This window comes from Podarcis bocagei (assembly GCF_964188305.1).
Source record: "Podarcis bocagei genome assembly, chromosome: 13".
Taxonomy (NCBI): Eukaryota; Metazoa; Chordata; class Lepidosauria; order Squamata; family Lacertidae; genus Podarcis; species Podarcis bocagei.
In genome coordinates, this window is record NC_138138.1 from 56649039 (window position 1) to 56666926 (window position 17888).

General features: G+C 47.2%; 1 long non-coding RNA gene across 1 annotated transcript; it reads right to left on the reverse strand.

The window, feature by feature from the left end:
- Nucleotides 1-702: 702 nt before the first annotated feature.
- Nucleotides 703-7987, reverse strand: LOC308571658. The gene is made up of 4 exons (XR_014001571.1): nucleotides 7856-7987; nucleotides 4540-4634; nucleotides 1751-1806; nucleotides 703-1020 (listed from the first exon to the last, which is right to left on the reverse strand). It is a non-coding gene; the product is annotated as an uncharacterized lncRNA (long non-coding RNA).
- Between the last annotated feature and the right edge of the window lie 9901 nt (nucleotides 7988-17888).

Below are 17888 nucleotides of genomic sequence, written 5' to 3' on the forward strand. Positions count from 1 at the left end.
GTGCTCTGGTAATGTCCAGGTTAGATTACTGGCCCCACGGCACTGGCTCCCCCTTCAAAGTGCTGGTTTTGAACCCTTAAACCAGGCATGGCCAAACTTGGCCCTCCAGCTGCTTCTGGGACTACAACTCCCGTCATCCCTGACTGCTAGTCCTGTTAGCTAGGGAGGATGGGAGCTGTAGTCCCAAAACAGCTGGAGGGCCAAGTTTGGCCATGCCTGCTCAGGACCGCAATACCTCAAGGACCGCCTCTCCCCATATGAACCCACTGAGATCATCTGCTGAGGCCCTTTTCATGAGAACAGGGCCTTCTCTGCAGTGGCTCCCCATTTGTGCTCTCCCCAGGGAGGTCTGCCTGGTGCCTTCATTATACATACTTGAGGCGCCAGGCAAAAACGTTCCTCTTCTCCCATCTGTGGCCTTTTACACGAGAAGGGTGCTACTGCTTTGTTCCTTATTATGGGATGTATATTTTGTGCTTTCATACTACAGACCCCCCTGTGATCCTTGGAGGAAGGGCAGCATATGAATTTGATAAGGGAGAAGAGTAATAACAGACCCAGTTCTGAACAGGAAATTCCACAACAAACAATATGAGCACCCTCCCCTCCACACACACTTTGGGGCTTATCTGGAAGGCTGGACTCAAAGCACCCCTTGTTTCAATCCTGCCATTCAGGGGGTTGGACTAGATGACCTGGGGCTTCCTTCCACCTCTCCAGCTCACCTCCTCCTCCTTCTCTTCCTCCTTGTCCTGCTCGCCCTCCTTCTCCTCCCATGATCGACCTTTCCGCCTTTCCCGTGCACTGGTCGCACTGGTTGCACTGGTGGAAGACCCTGCTGAAGACCTGTCGGCGGCCTCCCTCGCTCGTCCTGGAGGAGAACTGCACGGTGTTGATGGTGCACTCCTCCGAATCGCTGTTCACATCACTGTCCTCCATCCCGAATCAGCTGCCCCTCGCTTTTCGCCAGATCTCTGAGCAGCAACGAGGATCGCAGTGGCTCGCAGTTCCTCCGCCCTCCTGTTCAGCCCAAAAAAAGCCAGTTTGATTAATTTGCAGGGCGCTTTGGTTTGTTTTACTCTATCCTGGTTTTGACTTGGCTGCTCCATCTTTTCTGCCAACCACTGAGGGCTTTCTTCCTACGGCCAAACTTACGTCTAAACGGAAGCATAAATCATTTGCACCCCTTTCCGTTTCAACGGAGGGGGAATTGAGGCAGGGAAAGAATGGGGTTTCCCTGATTGCTGCCCAAGCCCAGCCTTCGCGAATCTTGTGCCCTCCAGAGATAGGACTTGTAGTCCACAACATGCAAAGCCCAGCAGACCCAGTCTGGTTTCAACATGGATGCGGGGTTGAGATTCCTGCATTGCAGGGGGTTGGACTAGATGGCCACCAGTGTCCCTTCCAAGTCTATGAATCTGGAGGCTGCCCGGTTGCTCTAACCCCTGAGCCCCACTGCCTCCGAGAGGCGGGGGGCTCCAGCCTCCAGAGCTCCGCTCCCCCATGGGGTGCTTGAGGGTACATTTTGTGCCCGCCACTTGCAGACGCTCCCTTAGCCCAGCTCCCTCTAAAGTCTTGGCCTAAATTTAGAGGCTGCTAAAGGTCAAAGGGTCCATTCCAAGCAGCGGCTTAAAGGACGAGGTGAAATTTTAGCTGCCGCTCACCTTTCACAGGCCTGGCTTGGGGTGGGGGGATCCCTTCTTCGGATCCAGGGGGAGAAGGGGGGATCTGGTAAGGGCTGGGGACTCACCAGGCGAAAGGCACAGAAGCTCCGATGGACGAGAGTGGAGGGTTCGAGAAGCGCGGCTTAAGGAAAAGAAAACCAAGGGGTGGTCAGGAACCAGGAGCCAGGACCCAGTTCTAAGAGGAGGGCAGGTTTTTCGTAGATATTTCAAGAATAACCAGAATAAATATGTCGGAAATATCGCCATCCTGCTACACCCAGTCCACGTTTGAAAGAACCCGTCTGCCCTTCGGAACTCCCCACCTTTTGAGACGGGGCAGGCGCCTTCCCCGTCCTCTTTCCAGCGCCTGCTAAAATCGTTTTTTAATTTAGCTACGAAATTTAGACGCCTCCCTTCCATCACGAGATCCCAGGGCGGTTTGCAGAAGAAAACCAAATTGTTTTAGACTAACCCAGATGTTTAGAAAGCCAAGAGAAGCTCTAATCTGTTTTTGGTCCACTTTTGAAAGTCTATAGACATTACTTCTGCGAGTTTCTCCTACTGGTAAATTTAACTCTTCTGTAAACTGCTTTGAGGGTTTGGGTGCTGTTATTTCTCCCCCCCCCCTTTTTTTTTTTCTTTTGCAACCAAGCCTTTTCCGAAATGAATGAATAGTCTTCCTAGCCTGCCCGGGGGGTGGATCTGTGTTCCAGAGTTGCCCTGGTGGACGATGAGCTTCCTGGGACCCCAGACCAACGGGCAGCTGGGAATCGGGACTCTGTGTGCGCGCGGATTTCTCTGACCTTGGCACGGCCTCCAAACAGGGTCTGGGAATCTCCGTCAGGCAAAGGTCACCAGGGTGAGGTTTCCTGGCGTGTCTCAGGGAGAGGGTTGCAAGGAGCCCAGATATGGAGTGAGGGTGGGTGGGCATGCTGAAGGGCAGCTGCGGTGCCATCTAGCGGACCTGATTTAGACATGCAGGGCGTTTCAGGGAAGCATGGAGTCAGGGAAATGTAGAGTTCGAAGGGACCCCCAGGGGTCATCCAGCCCAACCCGCTGCAATATGCAGGAATCTCAACTAAAGCATCTGGGATAGATAGCCATCTGACCTCTGCTTAAAAGCCTCCAAGGAAGGAGAGTTTATTAGTCTGCACACGAAGATGGGAGAGAGACAGAAAAATATAATAATAATAATACTGTAATAATAATAATAATAATAATTTATTTATACCCCGCCCACCTGGTTGGGTTTCCCCAGCCACTCTGGGCGGCTTCCAACAGAATATTAAAATAATCTATTAAACATTGAAAGCTTCCCTAAACAGGGCTCCCTTCAAATGTCATCTAAAAGGGAGAAATATATATACATTTTTATAAATTACGGCCATTTCAGCCTTCTTGCTTAATGTTTTTAAATATCTGACCGTAGCATCAAGTGACGCTTTCATTTTAAACTGTTGCTCTCGTAATGCCCGTTACTGTTAAATCGTTAGCTGTCTTTATGGTATTTATGGAATTGTTTATGGATTTCCTAAAAATTACGCACTGGGGAATAAAAACTCCCCGAAGTGGTTTACGAAAAAAGGATAAAACCATAAAATTATCAATAAGAAGACTGGACAAACTAGGGAAGACTTTTGAAAAGTTAAAATAGCGATAGGCTAAAAAGCAATGGAAATTGGAGAACTGCTATACAGGTGATATAATGAAATTCAGATAGAGGGGATTTGAGGAAGTCAGTTACCAATGTTAAGAGATTTAGGTATTTGAAGTAATAATTTTCTTATGTGTTTAGTTTAATGTCTTTGTTGTGTGTTTTGTCATGTTTTTTTTCTTCTTTTTTTGGTGTGAAAAATCTGGAAAATCAATTTGAAAAATTTGAAAAAATAAAAAGCGATGGAAACTCGCACCAGCTTCCGAAATATCAGGACAGGCTTGTCTAAATGAGTATTTTTAGGGCCGTAAAGGTGTATTCCTGGTCTCAAGAGGCGGGGAGTTCCAGAGTACAGGGGCCGCCATACTAAAATATTGATTTTTTTACAAAAGCAGGAATGGGTATTATGTGGTCGCTGTGACAGGGCCAGCATACCTGTGTGTGGATATGGATGCACAAGGAGACAGGGTTCAATAAGTGGATTCAACCCCATTGCGGAGTTATTTGCTGTTTGGGGCTGATCCTTGGCGCCAGGACTGCCTCCCCCCATATGAAGCGCCCCGGCCCCAGAGACCCTCATCTGGGGCTCTTCTTTGTGTCTGGAGGGGTACAAGAGGACAGCGGGGCCTTCTCCGTGGTGGCTCCCTGTTTGTGGCACATTCATTACATATCTTTAGGCGCCAGGCAAATCTGGTGAACTGCCCCGAGATCTTTAGATGGAGGGCAGTATAGAAATCTAATAAATAAAATTAAATAAATAGAAACATTCCTTTTTAACCAGGCATTTAACTTTTAACTATCTATGGCTTTTTAGAAGTGGGTGGGTTTTAATGTATGCATGTGGGAATTTTTGGTTGTAAGTCGCTTTTGAGTTACGCTGGGCAAAATAAAGCAGTTACCACTAATAATAATAATAATAATAATAATAATAATAATAATAATAATAATGGCAGGCTGGCCAAGGGAGCTTTTCCAGCTGTGGAATCAAAGAGCAGTCCCAATATGGCTATCCCAGGCAAAAATATATAAAAATAAGATTCACCCCAGCCTTTTGCGTGGCTTAGCTTGCAACTGTTCAACTTGCTATTTTAAAAAATCAGAATTTTTTGGGGTCCTTTTTAAATGTGGACACATTTTAAATGGCCAGTAGTAACTGCAGTCCAGTTTGATGAAGGGCAAACCTATAAATGTTTTTAAACCAATACAGAAAAATCTGCTCACCTTTTCCTGAAATATTGTCTCCTCCACAAATAGATAGATCTGTATTTATATATATATATGGTAATCACTGAAGAGATGCAGGGCTTATGGTGCAGCTGACAGAGAGAGAGAGAGAAAGGTGAGGTTATTATGGGTAGGGTATAAATAATAAAATTATTATTGTTATTATTATTATGATGACTACTACACTTTGTGAGGAGGGAAAAGGGGGTCTCTTTTAAGAAATGCAGATGTGTCCCCCTCTCCCATCATTAAAATGCAGAGGAGATTATAGGGGGGGGACTGCATCTGTCGGATTTCTTCTGTTCAATTGGGGTGCCAGTCACTTGGGGGTGAATGATGGACTGACGGATCGATGGCACTGACACCCCAATTTTTCTCTTATTCCGAGGAGCTCCAGGTGGCAGGTACCTGGTCCCCCCCCCTTTCTTGTTTTTAAGTTGTATTCATTCAACTTGTTTTTATTATTGGTTGTTAGCCGCCTTGGCTGGGGAGGGCGGGGTATTAATAATAATAATAATAATAATAATAATAATAATAATAATAATAATAATAATAATAATAATAATTATTCCTGAAGCCCCACAACAGCCGTGCGAGGCGGGCCAGGCAGAGAGAGGCGTCACCCAGGCGGCTTCACGGCCCCTCAATGGGGGAATTCGAACCCTGATCCCTCTGCCCCTACCAGGATTACCCACAATCCCCCGGGGCCTCCATCGCCAATCTGCTTTTTTTTCATATAAAACCTCCTGCTGGGATATACATAAATATATATATTAATTTATATATGCTTTCGTAGATTTCGTAATGCTTTCGTAAATATATAAAATATATAAAATAAAATATATAAAATAAAATATATAAAATATTTCGTATGCTTTCGTAAATATATAAAAACCATCGCGTTAATTCCCCATTACAGCCCCTTCCCCTCCCTTGCCTCGCCGGCAACCAATTACCCACAATCCCCCGGGGGCAAAAGAACCTCGAGGCAGGCTTGGCCTCGGCCGCAAGGCCCCGTTGCCGTGGCAACCGCTCTCCACAGTCTCCCCCCCCCAGAAAAAAACCAACCCCAATTTTTATTTCTTTAAAAAAGCCCACTATGGCTTTACATCTATCTATCTATCTATCTATCTATCTATCTTGGCAGTGTGTTTTTTTCCTGGGGGGACGCAGGGATGCGCGTACCCCTAAACATTTTGTGAATCTTTGCGGTATTTCCTTTCCCCGATTTGAACTATAAAATGGTGGTTTTTCTAGAGTCAAAAGGAGAGTACCTCTAAACATTTTTTTAAAAGGAAAAAAGCGCTGTATATAGCGGTGTTTTGCACTGCCGCCCTCATCGAGACTTAATAATCAGCACCATAATTTTATTTTTTACAGCCTGCCTATCTGGCTGGGTTTCCCCAGACACTCTGGGCAGTCAAGCAGCATCCTAAAGGAAAATATACATTTTTGCCCTTGTCGGAATAGAATCCCTAGTCCTGAATGGGCCGGAGGGAGCGACTTTTTGGTGGGCTGGACTACTGCCAGAGCCTCTCTGTGGGGCTTCCCTTGGCCTCAAGGCAGAAGCCCAGTTGGGTCTGCAGGATGCAAATTTAATAAATAGTTGGGTCTGCAGGATGCAAATTTAATAAATAGCCAGGGCAGATGAAGGTGATGGACTACATGGAATTGGCGGAAATGACTGGCAGAATCCGAGACCAGGGAGAAGAGTCGGTGGAAGAAGATTGGAAGAAATTTAAAGACTATTTACAGAAATATTGCAAAATTAATGAATGTTAGAATGATGTCGGAATGAAGTTAAGTGGTTTAAGCAGCAATGCTATAAAGGTGTACGTAAAAATGGATTGTTAACAGGCGAGAATCCAAAGTTATCATATATTATGTTAAAGGACTAAGATAAAAACAAAGAGGGAAAGAAATTGCTGAATTAACTAACTGAATTGGAATACAAAAAAGGGAGGTGTGAGGAGGTCAGGGAAGCAAGGAAATGAATGTAAGGTATGGAAAGATTGATGTATTTTTTAAAGTGTTTTTTATCTTTTTTGTATTTTGTATTTTATTTTTACTTTTGTCTTTCTTCTTTCTTTTCTAATTCTTTTCTTTGAAACCTTAATAAATATCATTTTAAAAAAATCAAATTTAATAAATAACAACAACATCCACACTCAGAGATCTGCAGACCCTCCCAGCGTCCCGATTTTCCTGGAATTACAGAAGCTGTCTCCATTTCTGATTGTCCCGCTTTTCCTTTTTCTCAGAGAATAATTAAAAGTCTCTGGTGCAAAAAAACACGGAGATCCTTTAGGAAAAGCATGGAGTGTGGAAAGAGGATGAAGAAGTTGTTTATTTAGGATATGGATTTAATAGCAATAACTATAATAACAAAATGCAACCTTAGAAAGGAGGTTAGAAAACCATCCGTCGAGGCTGATGGAGGTCTTAGCCTAGGATAGCCAAAGGTTTGTTATGTTGTTTAAAAACGGGGTGTTATGTCTGGAAATATGTGTAAAAACTATATATATATATATATATATATATATATATATATATATATATATGAAAAGCATGGAGTGTGGATTCCTTTATGTTCAAGGGAGCCTCACACTATCTACTCAGAAATAAGTCCCATTGAGTTCAATAGAATTTACCCTCTGCTATGTTCCTATCATTCGCAGTTCCCATCATCATCATCATCATCATCATCATCATCATCATCCCTGTTTTCATTAAGAGATAAACGTGCAAAGGGATGAGATCTGCTTCTGGGCCAAGTCCAATGTGCATATACCATATTTTTCCATGTATAACACGCCTCCGTGTATAGGGCTACCCCTATTTTGGGGGACTCAAATTTAAGAAAATGGGGGGAGATACTATCCGTGTATAACACGACCCCCATTTTTTAAACATTATTTTAGAGTAAAAAAAAAAATCCTAGTCTTATACACCAAAAAATACGGTAAATTATTGCTGTTATTATCACTTATAAATTATTGCTGTTATTATCACTTATAAAATTGGTGCATAAATCTCAGGCCGGTTCACAAAAAATAAAAGGCAAGATAAAAAACACAAAATCCACAGTGAAAACAGAAATGGACCAATTACCCACTTCCACAAACATAATAATTAAAATGATGATGATGATACAACCTTGCAAGCTGTATTGTGCCCCATCAGCAGAGGAGGGGTTGGAGGCTGAGGGTGGCTTGCCAAAAATCACCCGGAGGGGACCCCCAAGGTCATCCATTCTGACCCCCTGCAATTCCCCTGGACGCTATGTTTCACCCGCCCCGATTCCTCCCCTCACCTCGTGTCCTGGGGAATCTGTGGCTGGAGGGCTGCAGAGCTGTGTCCTGCCATATTTCCCCCTTTCCTTTAAGGCCCTGTGAGCAACCAGCACAGGTCTGGGGGACCAGCTGCCCCCCCCCAGCTCAGCATTGTGACACAAATAATGGAGTCCCCTCCCCATTGTCCCCCCCCAGTTGCCAGGAGGGAGGGAGGGAGGGGGAAAGTGACTCTGGGATATTACTCTGCTTGGAGCAATTCATTAAAGCTCATCAATTCAGAGAAGCATAGAATGGGACCCAGGGGTCATCTATCCCAACCCCTGCAGGAATCACAACTCCCATTCCCCCCCAACCTTTTTTTTATTGGTTATAACAAAATTATAAACAAACAAACACATAAAACAAACAAACAATCATAATTCATAACCTTATTAAAAAATTACACTTATTAACATTGTTAAGTGACCTCCTCACTTCCCCTTGGTTGAATTTCATTGCATGTCCTTTGAACGGTTTTCCAAATCACAGTTCTTATAAAGTTTAACTTGAACATTAACATCCTTAGATCTTTTCCTTTTGAAATTAAACATATTAATTCATCACTTAACTTGAGTAAAATCCTAAGCCAATTAAGTATCTACAAGCTATTTCCAATTAATTTAACTTAACATTTTTAACTAAATAATCATTAAATTTAATCCAATCTTCCTGATACTCCTCCTCCTTCTGGTCACGGACTCTTCCGGTCAGGTCGGCCAGCTCCGAAAAATCCATCTTCATCTGCCATTCTTCCACCGTTGGTAATTCTTGCGTTTTCCACTTTTTGGCTAGTAAAATTTGAGCAGTGGTTGTAGCATACAAAAATAATTTAACATCTTTCTTGGGCAATTCCAAGCCTGTTATTCCAAGAAGAAAGGCCTCTGGTTTCTTTATAAATGTATATTTCAACATTTTTTCCAATTCATTATAAATCTTTTCCCAGAAGTCTTTCACCTTGGGACAGGTCCACCACATCTGATAAAAGGTTCCTTCCTTTTCTTTACATTTCCAACATAGATTATCACAGTTATGATATATCTTTGCTAATTTTACAGGGGTCAAATTCCGTCTGTACATCATTTTCATTATGTTTTCCTTTAGCAAAGTACATGCGGTGAACTTGATCCCTTTCTTCCACAATCTTTCCCAATCCTCAAACATTATATTATAGCCTACATCTCTTGCCCAGTCTATCATCACAGATTTAACTTGTTCATCTTTTGTATGCCACTCCAGCAATAACTTATACATTTTAGATAATTTTTTACCTTTAATATCCAACAACTCCATCTCCAACTTAGATTTTTCAAAAGCAAAACCATTTTTTCTTATCCAATTTATAGGAATCACAACTCCCATTGGCTGAGCGGCTTGTAATCCGCCCAGGCGCTCAGGGAGATCCTTTGAACTCAGATCGGGGGTCTTCTGCAAGGAAGGATGATACGCTTAGAATCTAAGGCCTCCAAGAATCCCGGAAATGGCAGTTTGCACAGAGCTACAGCGCCTAGCACCCACAGCAAACTACAGTTCCCGGCATCTTTGGGGCCAGGCGAGAAATGAGCTTTAAACGGCAGGCATACACCAACTTAACGCGGTGGAAAGATTGTGAGTCATGGGGTGTGGAGTCTGCGTAGGAACAGGGCTGAGTTTTTTATTGCTATTAGCTTACGATGTTAATATTGTTTTATAGATTATAAACGCCGCCTCGATTTGTTAATCGTATAATATGGGTTTTCCTGTGACATCTGACTCATTAGTTAAAAAACTGCATTATGCATTCTAAACATGGGGCACCAGATGGCGCTGGTGAGAGCCAAGGAAAATCTAAGCAATTTTCCATTGTGTTTTTCCCCCTTTGGTTCTAACAATTGAATTTCTGACTTATTTATAGCGTTTTCCCCCCTATGTGTAGATCCACACAGTGTTTCCTTGATTCTAATTGTTCCTCCGGCAATTGGTTAATTTTTCTGTGTTCTTTACGCTTTACTGGCGACGTTCTATCCTGCTGATGCTCGAACTCAGGGCGCAAGGGAGAAACGTGCGAAGAGGAAGCCACGCTTGCCAAATCCACACTGTGATCAACTCTCACCCGGAAACCAATGTCCCCACTGTGGAAGGACGTGTGGGTCCAGAATTGGCCTCCACAGTCACTTACGGACTCACTGTTAAGGCCAGGGGTATGCAACCTAAGGTCCTTGGGCCACAAGTCGCCCACGGGCCGCCCCAAACTGAGCCACCCGCTTGGCAGGTCCCTGTGCGCTGCGCTAAACCCAGAAATTGCGTCTGCGCATGCTCAGATGCTGAAAATTGCGCCTGTGCAGACGCAGACGCCGGAAATTGTGTCTGCGAAGACGCTAGACCGCTCGATACCTGCAGGGCTCTCGGGTCGGTTCACGGAATAAAATCAGAACATAAAACCACAAGATGCAGAATCAAAATAACAGCAGCAACCACCCAATATCCCCACCTGCGCCCCCCCAAGATGTTAAAAGGCGTCAATCACACCAACCTGCTCTCCACCTGGACTGAAAAGGGAGTCCAGGTTTGGGGCTGGGGGACCGTGGCAAATTTGGGGGGGCAGGAACAGTTTGGAGCCCATGTACCTCAACGGAGACGAGAGTAAACGTCACAAGAGCAAGATATCCCATTGTTCCATTGTTTGCCTCCTCCATTCCCCCTTTTGTTTATTCTGCTTAACTGGGAGTTGAAAGAATATAATCCCAGCAAGAATCGGCCTTTGTTTGTTTTGCATCGTCTGGGTGGGAATTTGTCTTCTTACAGGAGGTGGAAACTGAGCGAGATCAGGATGCCGGTCAGGATCAGGCCAGGAAAGCTCATGGAACCCTAGAGCCGGAAGGGACCCGAGGGTCATCTAGTCCAACCCCACACAAGGCAGCTGCCCCTTACGGGCTCCGAACCTGCAACCTTGGCGTTCTCAGCACCAGGCTCTCACCGACTGAGCCGCCCTGCAGGCGTCTGGGGCTCTATTTTTACGACTGGTGACAGGAGGGAGGCCTGGCTAGCATCTTAACAGAGACCTGCGCTGGCAGCCAATTTGCTCCGGGGCCGAGTTCGAGGTGTTGCTATTAGTATACAAAGCCCTTAACAACTTGGGACCAGTTTACCTGAAAGGTCGCCTGACCCCACATGTGACTACGAGCACTTCGGTCAGGGGAATTGGCACCCTTACAAAGGCCTCACGCTACCCGTTCCACATTTGCAGGAACTGGATCTTTGCCCTATGGAACTCCCTGCCACTTGAGATCAAGCAGGTGCCTTCCCTCTCCTCTGCCCAGATGCTTATAGGAAGTTGAGGAGACGTCCTCCGTTTTTGTATTTAAACTTGTGTACGTTTTAAAGGGTGGCTGCGAATATTCCTGGATTTTCTCCTTTTATCTTCCTGTGAACCACTTTGAGAATTTTGTTCTTGCCCTCCAGAAGCACATAAATTTCACGGAACAAACGAAATAAAATTGTTGCAACTCAATGGGAAACAGATCCCATCATCCGTAGCTAGCAGGTCCAGTGGTCAGGGATGATGGGAACTGTAGTCCGAAGACAACCCCGGACTGGATCCTAAACGTGCCTTTTTATAGGATTTGGCACTCTTTTGGGACAACGGAGCCATCATTTTTTTCAGGACAATCCTAGGAAATCTGGAATGGGACTTTCTGATCAAATCACGCTGCTTTTCTGACCTTGGACTCCGTTATTTCAACCCATTTGCAACTGGACTCCTGGACTTCTCTAGCTTTCTTTTCCCTCTCTTCCTTTTCGTCAGTCGCTGTCGTCGTTCCGTCTCTTTTCTACGCACGATACAACAAAATGCTAAAACGAACTTTCTTTTTTCTTTTTTTAATTCTTTATTGATTAAAAATTTCCATATCTATACAAACATTATATGCTATCTCTTTGTAAGTATGAAGAAAAAGAAAATGTAGAGAATAGATTTTTTTTAAAGAAACCAAAAAGAGGAAAAGAAAAAATAAGTAAAGAAATAACAAAGATACGAAGTAAAAAAAAATCAAAAGAGGAAAAGAAAAGACATTTACACAACAAAAGTGTTCATCGACACAATCCTTCCCATTATACTGCAATATAAACATTCTTTTTAAACACAGATTTGCGTTGTATATCTACTTTGTATATATTCCTCAAATTGTTTTCTTTACAAGCATCACTCAATTTCTGCTAATATGGAATTATTTGTACAATAAAGGCTAAAACAAGCTTTCGAAGGAAATAAGAAACACGTCCGGCGTCTTATCCTAGGGGTTTAAGTTGATTAGCAAGGATGGGACTTAACCTCAGAGGTGTCCAAACCCGGTAATCCCATCAACCAGTTCCAGGTTTGCTAAGTGGCTCAGGCTGCAAACAGAAAGCCATGCAGTTTAGGTAGCAAAGCTGCAATCTTTTAGGGTTGCCAAAAGCAGAACAGGGGCCATGGCCGAGTTGCAAAAAAGGCAGCTCCCTCTGGGGCCAGCAGCTGCCCCACATCAAAGGGGCAGCAGGAGAAGGGAAGCCGCAAGCTCCTTTTGCCCAGACAGGAAGTGGGGCAGGGGGGATTTTCTGAGGGGCGGCTGCCAGGCAGCAAGCAAGGACTCCGGGTTGCAAAACGGTTTTGCGGTTCTGGAGGTTGAGGCCTGGCACGTTGCGCTGCCGCCTTCGTGACGCTCCGTCTCCTCTCTCTGCCGGGTTTGGCCACTGCTGCGTGAGAAAGCAGAACCCTAGAATGGAAGAGTTGCAAGGGACCCCCAAAGGTCATCCAGCCCAACCCCAAGCAAGGCAGGAATCGCACCCGGGACAGGAAGGACACCACGTCCTGTTGTCACAGGGGCTGACCAGACACTCGAGGTGGGAAACGTGCAAGCGGGATTTGGATGCAAGAGCACATCTGTCCCATCCTGTGGTCTCCGTAGAAGTGCAGAGTCGGAAGGGAACCCCAGAGTTATCTAGTCAAACCCCCTGCGACCCATCGCTGTCGCCAGCTGGGGAGGCGGAGAGGAGAATCTGCTGGATCCTCTTAGAAGGCCATCGCTGCCTCTTGTGGGAGGGAGTTCTGCAGTTTAACAGAGGCCCTTGCAGGGGCAAATATGCCGCCACCACTCTTAACGGAGAAATCTGAGGGCTCCCTTGGACAAAAACCAAGGACCCCAGCCAGGAATCCCAGAGCAAAACAGCAGCCAGTAGGCTTGGTCTTGACTGAAGACTGTCGCCACAGGACTCCCACCTGCCACCAGGTGGAACAAGATGGAAGCCTCATACAAGAGAGAACCCAAACTTTTATTAGCTGCTCATCCCCATGTTACACCCCCCAAAAACTACATCACTCATACATCACGGTTACATCATGAAAGGGGAGGTCTGGTGGCAGGAATCTGAGCATCCTGGACCCTGCCCCATGGTTCCCCTTGCCCTCCACCAAACACCCATCAAGTGGAACAAAAAATATATTCACATTTCCCTGTTTCCAAGCCAAGTCAATCCCACCCTGGGTCTGTTATTTCTGGAATGGCTACCTGTCTGGCACTCAGGTATCAGGATGCCAGGGATGATCACTCAGGCAGAGGGGCTGCTGAGGAGCTGAGCTCACAGGTCTATAGGAATTTCTGAGGTTTTCCCAGTGAGCCAGTACATAGATACACTGATCAGTGAATTCTGACATTTGGTATTGTGCAGCAAAGGCCCTTTGAATAGGCAGGAAGAAACTGTGTTGAAGTGTTTTGTGGGGACAAATCACAAAAGTCACAAAAGCGATTGTGCTGGTTTTGGTAGTGGGCTGCAGGTGCGTGATATCTGCTGGAGGGGCAACCCCCCCCCCCCAGCCTATACATAAATTCCTGAAACAAAATTCCCAGTGCAGAGCTCCAGTCCAGCCATTGGGATCTACCAAGCTCAGCTTTGTCTGGCAGCAGCATCTCTCCAGGGATACAGGCATGTTGAACCCAGGACAGCTGTCTGCCTGCCACACCTTGCAGGTAAGACCAGATGATCTGTGTGGATGACACCCTGGTTTCTCGCTCTCTCCAAATCATAGTCAGAAGGGACCCACGAGGGTCATCTAGCCCAATGCAATGCAGTTATTAGAAATATAATTTTATTATTAATATCCCACCCATCTGACTGGGTTCCCCTAACCACTCTGGGCGGCTTCCAGCAATACATAAAAACACAGGAAAACCTTTAAAAGATTCCCTATACAGGGTTGCCTTCAGATGTAATATTATGATTATTTACGCCATTATACCATTATTTAAATAACTTACACATGCTGTCAAATTGAGGGTGTGAAATTACTGGGAGGTTTTGCATAATGAATACGCTTCCCCAAAAGATCTGACTATTTGCAGGAAGGAAAGTGAAAGGAAAACAGATAACACTTTGACACAACATCCCCTAGTTTCCCCCATGACCTGGGGCTTGAACCCATGACCTTGAGATGAACAGTTTCACACTCTACGGGGACTGAGCTATTTGAAACAGTTGGGACCCCCAAAGGTCATCCAGGCCAACCCCCCGCAATGCAGGGATATTTTTGCTGAATGCGGTACTCGAACCCAGGGCTCTGAGACTCAGAGGCCCACGCTCTACCCACTGAGCTCTCCCAGGGTTCAGACATGCAGCCGACAGGGAAGCAAACCGTTCTGCTGGGACGGAAACCATGGCAATCATTTCTGAAAGGCTGGCACCCTTTGGGTATCAGCTCCTGGGGCAGAAGACACACACGGGCCCCGGAAGTGGGTGCATCTGGGGCTGTCTCCGGACTGATTTCCCCCAGGGATAATTCAGCTGCAATTCCTGCCTAGCAGCGGGTTGGGCTAGATGACCGTGGGGGTCCCCTTCTGACTCCGCAATGCTAGGATTCCAGTGTTATTTTAACCATGGAATTCTGTATACCCATTTTACAGCTTCTCTTCTCTTTCAATCTCCACCTGCTCTGATCACTGCTCACGCATTTTGAAATGAAATGATGATCCAAACTGTCCCGCAGAATAAAGATGCACCCCCTTCCAAGGCAGCTCTGGGCTCTGTTTGGGGCCAAGGGCCCCCCTTCGTATCCAAAGAGGGGCAGCCAGGCACAGGGGGGCCCCATCTCTTCCTGCAGGGTTTGCACCCGTCTCCCCAGAGGCGCCGCTCTGGGCTGCCACCGCTTCCGTTGAGACGCAGCTTCGTTTGCCGATGCTGCGTTTGCATTTTTTAAATATGAAAAAGGGAAATATTTGAGCCTGCTCTGCTTTCCCCTCCTGGCTTGAGTAGGGCTGGTGGAACTGCTGCCTCTGGGCGCTGCCTGCAATCGATGCAGAATAAATCCAGGAAACTGGCAAGGTTGGGATCTGCTGGTCCCAAGCGGAGAGAGAAAAATTCTCCTCCCTCTCTCGTGATCCTCGTTTTGACCTGCGGAACTCCCTGCCACAAGAGGCGGCCAACAACCTGAATGGGCTTTGAAAGAGGCCGAGACAGAAACACAAAAGGGCTTGGCTTCAGAATCCCTATTGCTGGGAACCACGGGAGGGCTGGGTTTGAATCCTGCTTGCCATTTCCCGCAACGGGCATCCTCTTGGCCCTTGTGGGAACAGGACGCCGGGCTCGATCCTGCAGCCTTTCCTTTGTGCAAGCCCCAAAGCAGGGCCTACTGAGGTGTGCAATTGTAGGGACGAGACAAATCTCCCTACCTGGTTTTGCATCATTACAGCCAGACAAGAGAGATGCAAAATTCAGCTGTTTCTCTCCCCGTACTTCCAATTTTCTTCCTGTTGCACCGGCTCCGTTTGGCCAGCAGAGGAAGCCGCCCTTGTTTCCCTTCGCCTGCCCATGTATGGAGAAGAGAGAGTCTCCTGGAGGCCACAAGAGCCTCTCTAGCCCGCCATCCGGTTCTCAACGTGGCCGACCAAAAGCCGGACCCGAGTGCGAGAGCCGCTCTCCCCGCTTTGGTCTCTGGCAACTGCGAGCCAGAAGCACCGCGGCCTCCGACTGGGGAGGGCAGAAAGCAGTCCTCAAGAGCCCTCTTCTCCGCCAGGGATCGGGCCCCATCCTTTTTGAAAGCCAGTGGCAGGGAGTTCTGCAGTTTAACTCTGCGCTGTGCAAAAAAGGGGCTTCTTTAACCTGTCCCAAATCCTGCAATGTTCAGCTTCTTACGTAAAACCATAGAATTTTAGAGTTGGAAGGCTCATCTAGCCCAAGCCCTTGCAAGGCAGGATTATTCATTCACTGCCAACCTTGCAGGGTCGAAAGCACACCAGTGCAAGCAGACAAAGAGGTACCACTGTGGCAGGAAGGTAAATGGCATTTCCACGCGCTCTGGCACTCATCACGGTGTCCCGTTGCGCCAGAAGCGGTTTAGTCCTGCTGCCACGTGACCTGGAAAGCTAGCTGTGGACAAACACCGGCTTCCTCGGCCTGAAAGCGAGATGAGCGCAGCAACCCAATAATAATAATAATAATTAGTCACCTTTGACTGGACTTAACTGTCCAGGAGTCTTTTACTTTTATCTTTTTTACCTATGCATTTACTGCACTGCTTGGAGAGCTCAGTCGTTAGAGCATGAGACTCTTAAATCTCCAGGGTCATGGGTTCAAGTGTCTGGTTGGGCAAAAGATTCCTGCATTCTAGGGGGGTTGGACTGGATGGCCTTTGGGGCCCCTTCCAACTCTGAAGTTCTACCACTGACATCGCCAGGTGGAATACACATGGTTCTCATCCAGTCCTCACAACCACCCTGTGAGGCAGGCTAGGCAGAGACTGGCCCCCAAGGTCACACGCTTCGGGGACGAGTGTGGAGGAAGATTCACACCCAGGCCTCTCGCATGCACTAGCTGACACCCTGAAGCGCTGTGCTTCCTCTGAGGGCGTGCAGAGTGCATCCCCAGGAGGCAAACAGGTGGGATATAAATGCAGAAGATTAAGAGAAGGAATGGGTAAGCACGTGCGCTGCGGCCCCTCTTCCCGACCCCCATCTGCAACCACACACACACTGTTGCAATGCCCATGCATGCTCCGAGTGCGATTCCCGCACACTTCCCTCCTCTCCCCTGTTGCAAGAAGTCAACAGAGAGTCTCCTTCTTTGGAGGTCTTTAAGCAGAGGCTTGACAACCATATGTCAGGAGTGCTCTGATGGTGTTTCCTGCTTGGCAGGGGGTTGGACTCGATGGCCTTTGTGGTCTCTTCCAACTCTAGGATTCTAAGAACCGGCTAGCTTGCAATTCTAGCCCAAGCAAACGGGGTCCTGGTGTTTTATTTAATTTTAAATAAATTGAGAGCCAGCTTCCACAAAAAGGCAGGTTTTCCTGGGGAAATGGAGACAGAGAAACTGAGGGAAGAGGCTCTGGTTGGGGTGGAATCTTGTAGAGGTGGAAAAGGGACCCCATGCGGTCATCTAACCCAACCCCTTGCAATAAAGGGATCTCTTTGCCCAAATGTTGCATTCGAACCCACAACCCAGTGATTCAGAGTCTCTTGCTCTACCAACTGACCTGTCGTGCTTCATCCCCCGGAGCGTGGCCCATGGGTTGCCTTGGGAGCACCCACCCAAGGGTGCCTGGGCTGGGGAGATTTGCTGCTGATGAGCTCCAGCCCAACTTAGGGGCCACCGTAAAGCAGACCGTGCTGGCCTAGGTGGGCCTGATCCACCATCAAAGCTCTCCTTACGAGCCCAGCTGGCAAAGCAGAGGGAATCTGGGTCTGCAAGGAATTATGGGGAGGGGGTTTGCGCGACGGAGCGATGCAGGGGGCGCACGGAGGGCTGCAGAAACGGGGCGCTGCCGAAAACCAGCCAGGCTCCCGCGCAGCATCAGAGGATCGCGGGGCCAAGTCTGCGCAGCTCCCGCTGCAAAACTCCCCTTGCAAAATGCAACGCGAATGTCGCCGCCGCCGGACGGGGCGCCCCCTGGCTGGCAAGGAGGGAGCTGCACTTGGGGGGCGGAGGGAGAGGCGGGCCTGCGCGCGCGCGCGGGGCGTGTGCGCGCCCGGCCTCCCCGCCCCGCTCCCCGCCCTGGGCCGGCCCCTTCCTCCGCGC